The sequence below is a fragment of the Mytilus galloprovincialis genome, chromosome 10 (genome assembly GCF_965363235.1).
Source record: "Mytilus galloprovincialis chromosome 10, xbMytGall1.hap1.1, whole genome shotgun sequence".
Taxonomy (NCBI): domain Eukaryota; kingdom Metazoa; phylum Mollusca; class Bivalvia; order Mytilida; family Mytilidae; genus Mytilus; species Mytilus galloprovincialis.
The window spans coordinates 10,361,280-10,373,059 of NC_134847.1; the positions used below are offsets into that span (position 1 = coordinate 10,361,280).

At 32.1% G+C, this 11,780-nt stretch overlaps 1 long non-coding RNA gene across 1 annotated transcript; it reads left to right on the forward strand.

Annotated features, from left to right (window-relative positions):
• Positions 1-3,235: 3,235 nt before the first annotated feature.
• LOC143049811 (uncharacterized) lies at positions 3,236-9,765 on the forward strand. Its single transcript, XR_012970321.1, has 2 exons — positions 3,236-3,573; positions 8,201-9,765. It is a non-coding gene; the product is annotated as an uncharacterized LOC143049811 (long non-coding RNA).
• Positions 9,766-11,780: the final 2,015 nt, after the last annotated feature.

The window sequence follows — 11,780 nt, forward strand, 5'->3', positions numbered from 1 at the left end:
ACACGAGAGTAAACCAATGATATAGAATTTAACTTGTGGTGAAATTTACAATTCCTTTAACCGGACCACATAAGGACATCTTCCTTATGGTAAAATTGACACAACGAAATACAAAATGAATACAATATAGAGTATATGTACACCGTCCCTAAATACATACAAGAAGACACACTAAGCGTTTCTAAAAAAAAAACGGTCATCAAAACAATTTTGCTTCATAATGTGCAAATCAAAACATACAAAATGATTGAAATTATTACAAAATAAAGGATATTAAAGAAACTAAAGTATTGCACACATAACAAAACAACCTAGCCTCTAGTATAAACTACATCTGTATTAAACCCTCCTTATTTTTTGACAGAATTCATGAATAAGGGAGGCGAAAGAAAGTAAAACCGAACTCGTAAGTATAAAATGAACTGACAATACAAAGGCTTAAAAAAGAAAATAGACAAACATGTGTACATAAAACATAACACATACTGAAGCAAAAAAGTTAAGCAACACTTTTTTTTCATTTTGTTTTCGTTGTTTCTGCAAAATATTTTTTTTAGATATAATTGATATAATCCTCAGGTTCACCTGTAATTTTAAACAGTTGTACTTTTTTGTTCCTGGTGATCGATTTCCCGCCATTTAAGCTTTCCACGTGTAATTGATGATTTATCTTCAGTACCTGTACTTTAAAACGACATTCTAAAATTAGTTTCCCCTATCGTTCAGATACACACCATTGGTAAGAAAAGACATAAACGTTCGAAAAAATTTGCATGGGGCGTCAACTAGGCCTCCCCGATGACCGTCAGAAAGCTCTTGAAATGAATGATGACTGAATGTGTGTTGCTGACGTCGCGGCTCGATTTAAGGTGCAAAATTTTAGAGACTAACAAACAGATAATTACATATTGCAAGTACACAGGATAGGTAGCAATCTCATAGACCACAAAAAAACTAAAGTCAAGGGAGGAGCGCTACCTTCGCTTTACGTCAACACGTGACAAGTTTGTTCCAGCCAATAAAGTAGTGCATTGACTGAGGTGCTTTCCAATCTTTCATTAATGCACGTGCAACATGGACGAGAAATTGATTTTGAATATCACTATACCCATTTTCGCATTTTGACCCTACTGCGCTCCATACAAAGAAATTCCTAGTGAATATGAGTGATTAACATGCATGTAACGTCTGACATGTCATAATTCTAATTTGATATTTGTTAATTTTCATGTTCTCATGATTTTTTTGTTGCTCACCTTTTTTGGATCAGTATATAAAAAAACTGATCCCGGCAAAATCTTGTCTACATAGTTGTTTTTTCATAACTTTATCTTACTAGATTTGAACAAAAAACAAACTTTCGCAATTTGCTTTAGTTTATAGGATAGATTTAATGGTTTATAATTGAAAAAAAACTCTTTAAAATAGAAAACTAGAGGCTCTAAAGAGCCTGTGTCGCTCACCTTGGTCTATGTGAATATTAAAGGAAGCAGATGGATTCATGACAAAATTGTGTTTTGGTGATGGTGATGTGTTTGTACATCTTACTTTACTGAACATTCTTGCTGCTTAAAATTATCTCTATCTATAATGAACTTGGCCCATTAGTTTCAGTGGAAAATGTTACTAAAAATTTACAAATTTTATGAAAATTGTTAAAAATTGACTATAAAGAACAATAACTCCTAAGGGGGTCAATTGACCATTTCGGTCATGTTGACTTATTTGTAAATCTTACTTTGCTGAACATTATTGTTGTTTACAGTTTATCTCTATCAATAATAATATTCAAGATAATGACCAAAAACAGCAAAATTTCCTTAAAACTAACAATTCAGGGTCAGCAAACCAACAACGGGTTGTCCGATTCAACTAAAAATTTCAGAGCAGATAAATGTTGACCTGATAAACAATTTTACCCCATATCAGATTTGCTCTAAATGCTTTGGGTTTTGAGTTATAAGCCAAAAACTGCATTTTACCCCATATTCTATTTTTAGCCATGGCGGCCATCTTGGTTGATTGGCCGGGTCACCGGACACATTTTTCAAACTACTAACCCAAAAGATGATTGTGGCCAAGTTTGGATTAATTTGGCCAAGTAGTTTCAGAGGAGAAGATTTTTGTAAAAGATTACTAAGATTTAAGAAAAATGTTTAAAAATTGACTATAAAGGGAAATAACTCCTAAAGGGGTCAACTGACCATTTCAGTCATGTTGACTTATTTGTAAATCTTACTTTGCTGAACATTATTGCTGTTTAAAGTTTATCTCTATCTATAATAATATTCAAGATAATAACCAAAAAGAGCAAAATTTCCTTAAAATTACTTATTCAGGGCCAGCAACCCAACAACGGGTTGTCAGATTCATCTGAAAATTTCAGGGCAGATAGATCTTGAACTGATAAACAATTTTACCCCCATGTCAGATTTGCTCTAAATGCTTTGGGTTTTGAGTTATAAGCCAAAATCTGCAATTTACATGTTCTATTTTTAGCCATGGTGGCCATCTTGGTTTGATAGCCGGGTCACCGGACATATTTTTCAAACTACTAACCCAAAAAATGATTGTGGCCAAGTTTGGATTAATTTGGCCCAGTAGTTTCAGAGGAGAAGATTTTTGTAAAATATTACTAAGATTTACGAATAATGGTTAAAAATTGACTATAAAGGGCAATAACTCCTAAAGGGGTCAACTGACCATTTCAGTCATGTTGACTTATTTGTAAATCTTACTTTGCTGAACATTATTGCTGTTTACTGTTCATCTCTATCTATAATAATATTCAAGATAATAACCAAAAACAGCAAAATTTCCTTAAAATTACTAATTCAGGGGCAGCAACCCAACAACGGGTTATCCGATTCATCTGAAAATTTCAGGGCAGATAGATCTTCACCTGTTTAACAATTCTACCCCATGTCAGATTTGCTCTAAATGCTTTGGTTTTTGAGTTATAAGCCAAAAACTGCATTTTACCCCTAGGTTCTATTTTTAGCCATGGCGGCCATCTTGGATGGTTGGCCGGGTCACCGGACACATTTTTTAAACTAGATACCCCAATGATGATTGTGGCCAAGTTTGGTTTAATTTGGCCCAGTAGTTTCAGAGGAGAAGATTTTTGTAAAAGTTAACGACGACGACGGACGACGGACGACGGACGACGACGGACGCCGGACGCCAAGTGATGAGAAAAGCTCACTTGGCCTTTTAGGCCAGGTGAGCTAAAAAATGTTAAACATTCGACCTTAATAGAAGTTGATTGATCAATCCAGTTAAAAGTTTGTTCTATCTAATTTTGGATTAGCCTTTTAGTGAAATAAATACTGAAATGACGTAATCATCCTTGACCGACTTCATGTTAAGTGAAGTTACTATTGAAATTACGCAATAGAAATAACATTCAATCTAATAATAATGTTTCTATAGTACACGTATATTTTAAGATATCAACAAACTATTTTTAACAACCGAAAAAGTCTTTAAATTTTGGTAAACATTTCCACGGCAACTTCCTTGAATGCATATATTAATTTGTATTCAGCTTGACGCCTTATTATCTACATCAAGGTAAGTCGATATCTTTATAATTGTTCAAAAACTGATATTTCGTATTCGTGTTTTATATCAAAGATTCTTTGACAGACCTAATGAGAAAATACAAAACTTAGTTAAACTGACTGTAGCTGAAAAATAAATATGACTAATTTGATGCAATAAACACGGGAGTGTGTTTATATGTAAGGAGAGCACATACATTATATTATTATATACATTTCCTATTTAAAAAATGAATTTTCTGTTAAAGTTTGTCAAAATATCAAAATGTTTTTTTACTAAGCAGAGTTGTAATAACAACACTGTAAGAATCCGTTAAAGAGGAGTATTTTGCAAAAATAAAATATTCACGTCAATAACAATTGTCCGAAAAACTCTATGGTTTTGGTTGTTTGGTTAATGATTTTGTGTGTGTGTGTGTAGATGGGGGGTCCCATATAAACACCTGGTATATTGTGTTATATCATTCTGTAAGTCCTATAAACAAGACACAATAAAATAAGAACAAGTAGATAATGTTGGTAATACAGTCGAATTCAAATATGCACGAATTCATAAGAAATCGCGATAATAACTTATTCATTTTTTGCCATAAATCCTCTGATTTTATACAAGACAAAGAAAATAGGAAATCTTAAGAACAGTAATCAAAAGTAAAAGCTTCCTATGATCCTAGCTTTCTTGAGTTGGAACTTTCAATTCTGATTTGATGCTGCATGTATCCTGGGTACATTTAGAGGTATAAACACGGTAATCCAATAATTTCCTTTTTTCATATTAATAAGGTCCGATGTCATATATTAATTACCTATTGTAATCAAATAATTCATTTCAATTTAATATCAGAAATAAGTTAGAAATCAACTCATCAATTTCAGAGAATCGCAACAATAATCGATCGGTATGTTCATTTGTAGTCAATCATGTTCGTTCATTTAATTTGAATTCTTTTCTTTTATTCCATATCATAATGGTAAAGTTTATCCTTTAGAAAATGCATGTTCTAACCATATATATTTTAAGGTAACCTTTAATAAAAATCGTCCACAATCAGAATTGTTCGGTACGTACGTTAAGTAAACAACTATGATCCTTCTCTGAACGAATGATCCTTCTTGAGTTTCTTTTTGTTCTAGACATGATTTATTCAATGTATTTAATACATACTGATCAAGAGATGTATAAGTTGTGAGTTTGTGCGTATGTATATGTAGATGGATAGGATGGTCAGGGAGTCGCAGGTATGACACCCAATGACTTGTCCGAGAAAATAAAATCCTAAAAAAACTTTAAATTGAATATCTACAATTTTATATCATAAATACCATGTCTGAATGTGTCGAAACTATTTTTGACTCATTATTGCTCTGCTTTGTTTGGTTATCCTGTATATGCAAGTCAAATTTTAGAAATATAAATTTGGATTGATTTTTTATATTAAAGTTTAACTTTTCATTACGATAACAAGAAAATTATAATCTTTGTACTATTTTAAACTTCTATAATATCTATTTTAAAGTCAACTGCAAGTTTTTTTCCCAACTTTTTATTCAGTTTAAAAGACGCAAAATAATTCATCGATAACACATCAAAATCAATGTGCATCTTATTGTGATAGAGTGCAAGGTCATTTATATGCATATATACAATGATTGTCTAATACATAACAACCGAAACAAAAACAATATTTTTGTTTGACATGAGAATAATGTTTAGTGGCGCGATCGAAAGCAACAGTCACATAAAATATTTATTGAAATCTGTATTCATATTCCAATAACAGATATTATATTTTGATATCGTTTGTCATGTAAATAAATACCACAGAAAATAAAAAGGGTCCAAAGATACCAGAGGAACATTCAAACTCACAAATCGAAAACTAACAAGAAAAAAAAAAAGAAAAAGTCAAACAGACAGGCAATAGTACACAAAACACAACATAGAAAACTAAGGTCTAAGCAATAAAAACCCACCAGAAACTAGTGATGATCTCATGTGCTACGAAAGGGTACTAAAGGACTACTGAATCAAACAATAGGACATGTAATGTGTTCATATACGTAGGCTTAAATGAATTTTTATTGCGGAATCTCCACTTTTTGTAATCCAATCTTTACCATAAATATGTAAAAATTAGTTTTGCATCCCATATACCATGCTCTTTCTACTTGCTTTTTATATGCAGGGATACAGTTTTGTCATAACCAGGCAAAATTTCTGTTGGCAACACATTTTAAACATGTTCTTGACGTCAATGACTGTTCAAATGTTTCGATGACTATATATATCATGGCGATTTAAGATAAATGCTTAGGGTGAGGTAATTTCGGAGTTTTTTTCATAAAAAAGGAGAAAATTAAGATATAAAGGAGACAAAAGAAACCATAAAAAGTCAAGAGGAAAAGCTTGCATCATCCTAACTAATATATGCCAAAATTTCACAAATATAACGAAAACAATCCGCAAAGTATTTAGCAGAAAAGAATTGTTTTTGCAATGTCGTAATATACAGCTGTTAAAATGATATTTGAAAAATTTGATATCCAAAAAATTGAAAAAATGTTTTATTTAAGGGTTATTCCTTCGATATACACGTGTTGCATTGTTCTTTTTAGTGTCTTATCTTCTTGTAAGGTTTGTTAATCTTTTGGGTTTCTACTAATAATTAATTATAAGCATCACTGACGGAAACAAAAATAATCAAAGTATGATCGTAATTTATTGGGAGATGGATCCAGATAGACAGTCATAAGTTTCTATTTCATTTTTAATTTTTGACTGAAGCCACAGTAAGTTATCCATATCCTTAAATACCCCATTCGTGGTAGAACTTTCTACACCCACTATTTAAAAAAAATCCTGGATCCAGTAATAATTAGTATTCAATTCTTTTTTTTTTTTTTTATAATATGACCCGGTACAATGTCAGATATCTGCACTTTACAATGATTCAATTTCAAACAAATATTGTAAAAAAGATCAGTTGACTTAAGTACACGTTATTAAATGTTTAGGGCTCAAGAGACTTTTATATTGCCATCCTACATAATCTTCTATTTTTACAAACGTTACTATAATTTCTTGCTCTTACTATATACAGGCTTAGATCTCACGTCAATTCGATGATGTATCATAGCTGAGAACACTCTGGGAAGGGATTTAATATAACATTAACTTGCAGACGGATGTTTATGATAAGACTTTGATCTTACTTCAATTCGATGATGTATCATAGCTGAGAACACTATGGGAAGGAATTTAATATAACATTAACTTAAAGACGGAGGTTTATCATAAGACTTCGACCTGAGTGTTCATAAGCTATTTTTGGCCTCGTAGAATTTCCAACTCCCACACAAATAAGAAATCATATGTAAACAAAAATTCGAAAGGACAGTATTTTGATATAAGATAAATTTTTAAAAAGCAACTGCTATAAACATAACGAATACAGTACATATCTGTTTCTTATAAAATACTTGTGGATTTTTAAATAGAATATTTCATATACATAGGTAAGATCTTATTCATGCTTTAAAATTTCCTTAATATTGTATTTGCAAGATTTAAATATTTTCATATATTCTTTTAAATTTTAAAGATTTTTTTCCCTTTTAATAATTGAAATAAAAAAAGAAAAGGGAAATAACAATTTTACATAATCACATACTATAATACAATAAAGAGTAAAATCACAAAAATACCTAACTCCAAGGAAAATTAAAAAAAAAATGTTCCCAATCAAATTGAAAAAATCAAAAGCGCAAATACATCAGAAGCGCAAATACATCAAAAGCGCAATTACATCAAACGAATGTATAATAACTAGCATACTCCTGACTTGGTACATGTATTTACATATGTAGTAAATTTAAGAAATAATTCCTTCATGTCATGCTTTATGCTCATTTTAACATGGGTAGGCATTATATTTGTCGATATTTTACACTGAGCGTTAGCGAGGTGTAAAATGTGGTCAAATATAATGTCTACCCTTGTTAAAATGAGCATAGAGCATGATATGAAGGAATTATTTCGATTCTAATAGGACAAATACAGTATTTTTATCGGTCGAAGCGTACGAAATTACCGTAAAAATGTTTGGCTGTTCCCGTTTCCTCCTCGAGGAGTCTATGCATTGCATTTCATATTTGATAAGTTTAAAAACTACGAGCAGGATAAATATATGTTGTTTCATAAAAATATATAATAAAAGTTTGTGTTAGCTGCCTAGATGTATATATTTTAAAGGATAACGTTAATATAAACAGTAAGTTTGTGCGCATGTGTCAAACATATTTTGTGCTCATTAGAACACGGCTTTGTTTACAAAGCGTAATAATGACGTCATATTAGAATGTGTATTAAACCTGGTGTTTGTTAGCTAAACGTCTCACGTGTTATAAACGACCCCTTTAAATAGTTTGTTTATACAGAGAGGACTCATATAAACCTTCATGCGTCCTATCTGTCTAAAGCGAAAGAAAACATATATGTCTTGGTAATAAGTACATTAGTTTATTTTCCTTTTTTGGATGTCTAAACAGCTTGCAAAGTTGACTCCTGTGTGAACAATTCCTCATTTTTAAAAGTAGTCATACATTTTTTTCAATGTACTCTACATTGTATCTTACAGAATTAAGAAGTTCTTCAGTTGGGATGTATGGTGAAATGAACTGCGACAGGTGTGAAATGGTACACTGCTTCCCGGAGCCAATCAGAAAGCATGTTGTTGAAGTTCTCAAAACTGGCCAAGTGTGTAAGGAACTTATCAATTATGACAACATTTTGCTGTATTTAGAAGTGAGTTGCATCTCCCGTCCTCTGAAAACAGCTTGTGAGGAGAAGCTTCTAGAATGCGTAGAAGTGATGAATTCAATAGACGCTTTACACATTGCTGAAAAGTATGAACTTTTACTTCTCAAGAAGGAAGCCATAGAGTTGATAGCCGACAATTTCAAGAACTTGTGGCATACTGATTCGTTTGTAGATCTTCATGAACTTAGCTTAGAAAGAATTTGTCAGGTCGAAAAGGTTTTTAAACATAACGATGTTTTCCGAGCTTTGGAAAAATGGCTAAATAGGAATCATGAAAATCGTTTGATGTTTTACGGAAAACTTTTACATTTGGTCCAGAAACAGCGGTCTCCTCGAAAATATTTTGATAGTGAAAAGACATACCATTTATATCATGCCATGATTCTTCCGTCTGTTTTATCAAAGTCTACAATAGAAGTGGCTGTCTTCAACTGCGATGGTGATCTGGTTTGTCACAGGAATTTGTTTAAAAGTCATGACGTTAACGACAGGTTTTCTGTTGCATGTGCGCAAAAAGATGAAACCGAAGCACCTTATGTTTACATTGCATCTGGAAAACATGTGGTTCGGTACGATCCTATTCTGTTAAAGCATGAACACTGTCACAATCTCAATCATCAACGGTTAGAATGTTCTTTGGTGGTTCTTGGAGATTTTATTTACGCTCTTGGTGGCCATCATAATGGAAATAATGTGTTAGAAATAGAAGAACTGGACACAAAGCACCATCGAAACAAGTTCTTGACTAAAAAGTCATGGAAAACAATTGCACATCTGCCGGACAACGTAAAACTTTCATTCGCTCCATGTATGACTTATTGTAATAAAATATACATTGTGGCCGACTTATTAAGTAATAGAAATATAAAGTCGACGGGCCTTTTAACCTTTGATCCAAATGAAAAATCAGTCGAAATAGTAGCTAAGTTTTCGAATATTTGTTCGGACTGTAGAGCCCTTCTCTTTGGATCAAAAATATACATTGCTTCAAGCGAGGGACATTTTCTTCGATTTGACATCGAGACAAAAGCATGTTCTTCCTGTACAGATTTACCTTCGAAAGGAATTCATTATGGAATGTATGCTGCAAGGAACAAAATATATTTTGTTGGCGCGTCGGCTTCCGATAATGACATTGATAGATTTGACAAAGATGAATATGATATTCAGACAAATAGCTGGAAACGAGGACAGGAACTACCGTGTAAACCCCCAATTTATGGAAGCTGTGACATTAAAATCCCTTCCGACACTTGTTTGATCCCATTTAATGATTCTAGGTGACTAGACAGCTATTTGTTAAGTTGTAATACTAATATCTTTGATTCATTGCTTTCTATATACTCAATGATATGTCTTGAAATTAAATTTCCAAAATGTAAATCATATGTTGAGTTGTTCCTATAATTATAAACATTTGTATCCAGAACATAATTTAATTAAGCAATATTATATAATTGAATAGTTATGCATGCACATTCAATTCACGGGTTATGTTCTTCTCATATATGTTATGACGGTATGGTACTAAACCCCTAACGGGAAGGATTGTGCCTGATATTCATATGATGAAGACATAATCTTTCAATCAGTTTAATTGAAGTCTGGAGCTGGCATGTCAGTTAACTGTTAGTATTCAGTTGTTATTTATGTATTATTATCATTTTGTTTACTTTCTCTTGTTACATCTTCTGACATCAGACTCGGACTTCTCTTGAACAGAATTTAAATGTGCGTATTGTTATGCGTGTACTTTTCTTCATTGGCTAGAGGTATAGGAGGAGGGTTGATATCTCATAAACATGTTTAACCCCGCCGCATGTTTACGCCTGTCCTAAGTCAGGAGCCTCTGGCCTTTGTTAGTCTTATTTTTAATTTTAGTTTCTTGTGTACAATTTGGAGTTAGGTATGACGTTCTTTATCACTGAACTAGTATATATAATAACGCCTCTGGATGCGGGAATGTCTCGTTGCATTGAAGACCAGTTGGTGACCTTCTTTCTGCTGTTGTCTGTTCTATGGTCGAATTGTTGTCTTTGACACATTTCCCATTTACATTCTCAATTTTACACTCATTTCAACACATATTTGATCAATAAGGTCAGGTATTTGAATCGTTATTTTGAAGCGTACAATAAAAAATGAAGCATGCAGGAGAAAATAAAATCTTAGCTTGTTCGTTTTAAACTTTTAAAATGTGTATGCCTAAAATGCGATTTGACCTCGTAGGTCCTTTTAATTAACTTGTCATGAAAACGATTGTGAATAAAACAACACAGAAGTAGTAAAAAAAACAGGATTCAAATAAGAATTTATCTTCTTCCTGGTTATAACAGAACTGCGTAGTTTTCTTTAAGGAAACCAATCTTTCCAATAATGCGTCAAGGGTTTTATCAATTCGCTGAAAACAAAATCCCGACCAGTGTTATCAGTATTCAAATTCTATTTATATATACCATGTTTACATAGTACAATGATTTTGAACTATATTCACTGACATAAAAAGATAAAACCTGACTGTGTTCATATGATTTTGATATATAACTTAAGCTGGAAAAGTGAGAGAACACTCCACTCTTTATAAATTAAACGATCAGTCTTTCGAAATTAAAGGTAAAATTTGAGCTATTCTTTAATTTATCGTTTGTGTTTGAATTGTTGAGAAGGACTCGGAAGAAATCCTGTGAAATGTATTAAATGAAAAATACAGGAAGAAAGAAAAAAATAACAGAAACGAAAGGCCATAGCTACAATGAACTTTCTTCATTTCGATAACGAATCAACGTTTAAAATTTTCATGCCATTTTAAATCATGTGAACATTAATCAACTTTCATTTATTTTAGGGTGGTTTTATTTCATTTCAAATGCAAAAAATTTTCAAATAATGTTTTGCATTTGTTTTCTTGTTTTTATAATGAAAATTTCTGCATATGTTTGACCATATCATACTAGTACTAATGTTAAGTAAAGGTAGTCAACAGTATAGCACATTATCTTACCTCTTATACATTTCCAGGAATATGATTGGTTAAAAGCGTCCGCGTGCAAACCGTGTATATTTGATATTAGGTTAGTAGGGAGGCGGGGCTTATGTTTATATATTCCATATCATACTAGTACTAATGTTAAGTAAAGGTAGTCAACAGTATAGCGCATTATCCCGCTTGACATACATTAAAACTTACTGGTAGATTTATTATAAATTTTGTCTCGTTCTCAGAGAAAAATGTTTGCCACAGGACATTACGCAAATTTGAAGAAAAACAACACGATCGTTTTAAAATGAAGTCTTGTCATGCAGAAAATAAAAAAAAAATACCGCTGTAATTATGCATTATTTAACTTAAAGTTTCTCAGAAACAATCAATTAGAAATGTGTGAAATAGGCTTATATCG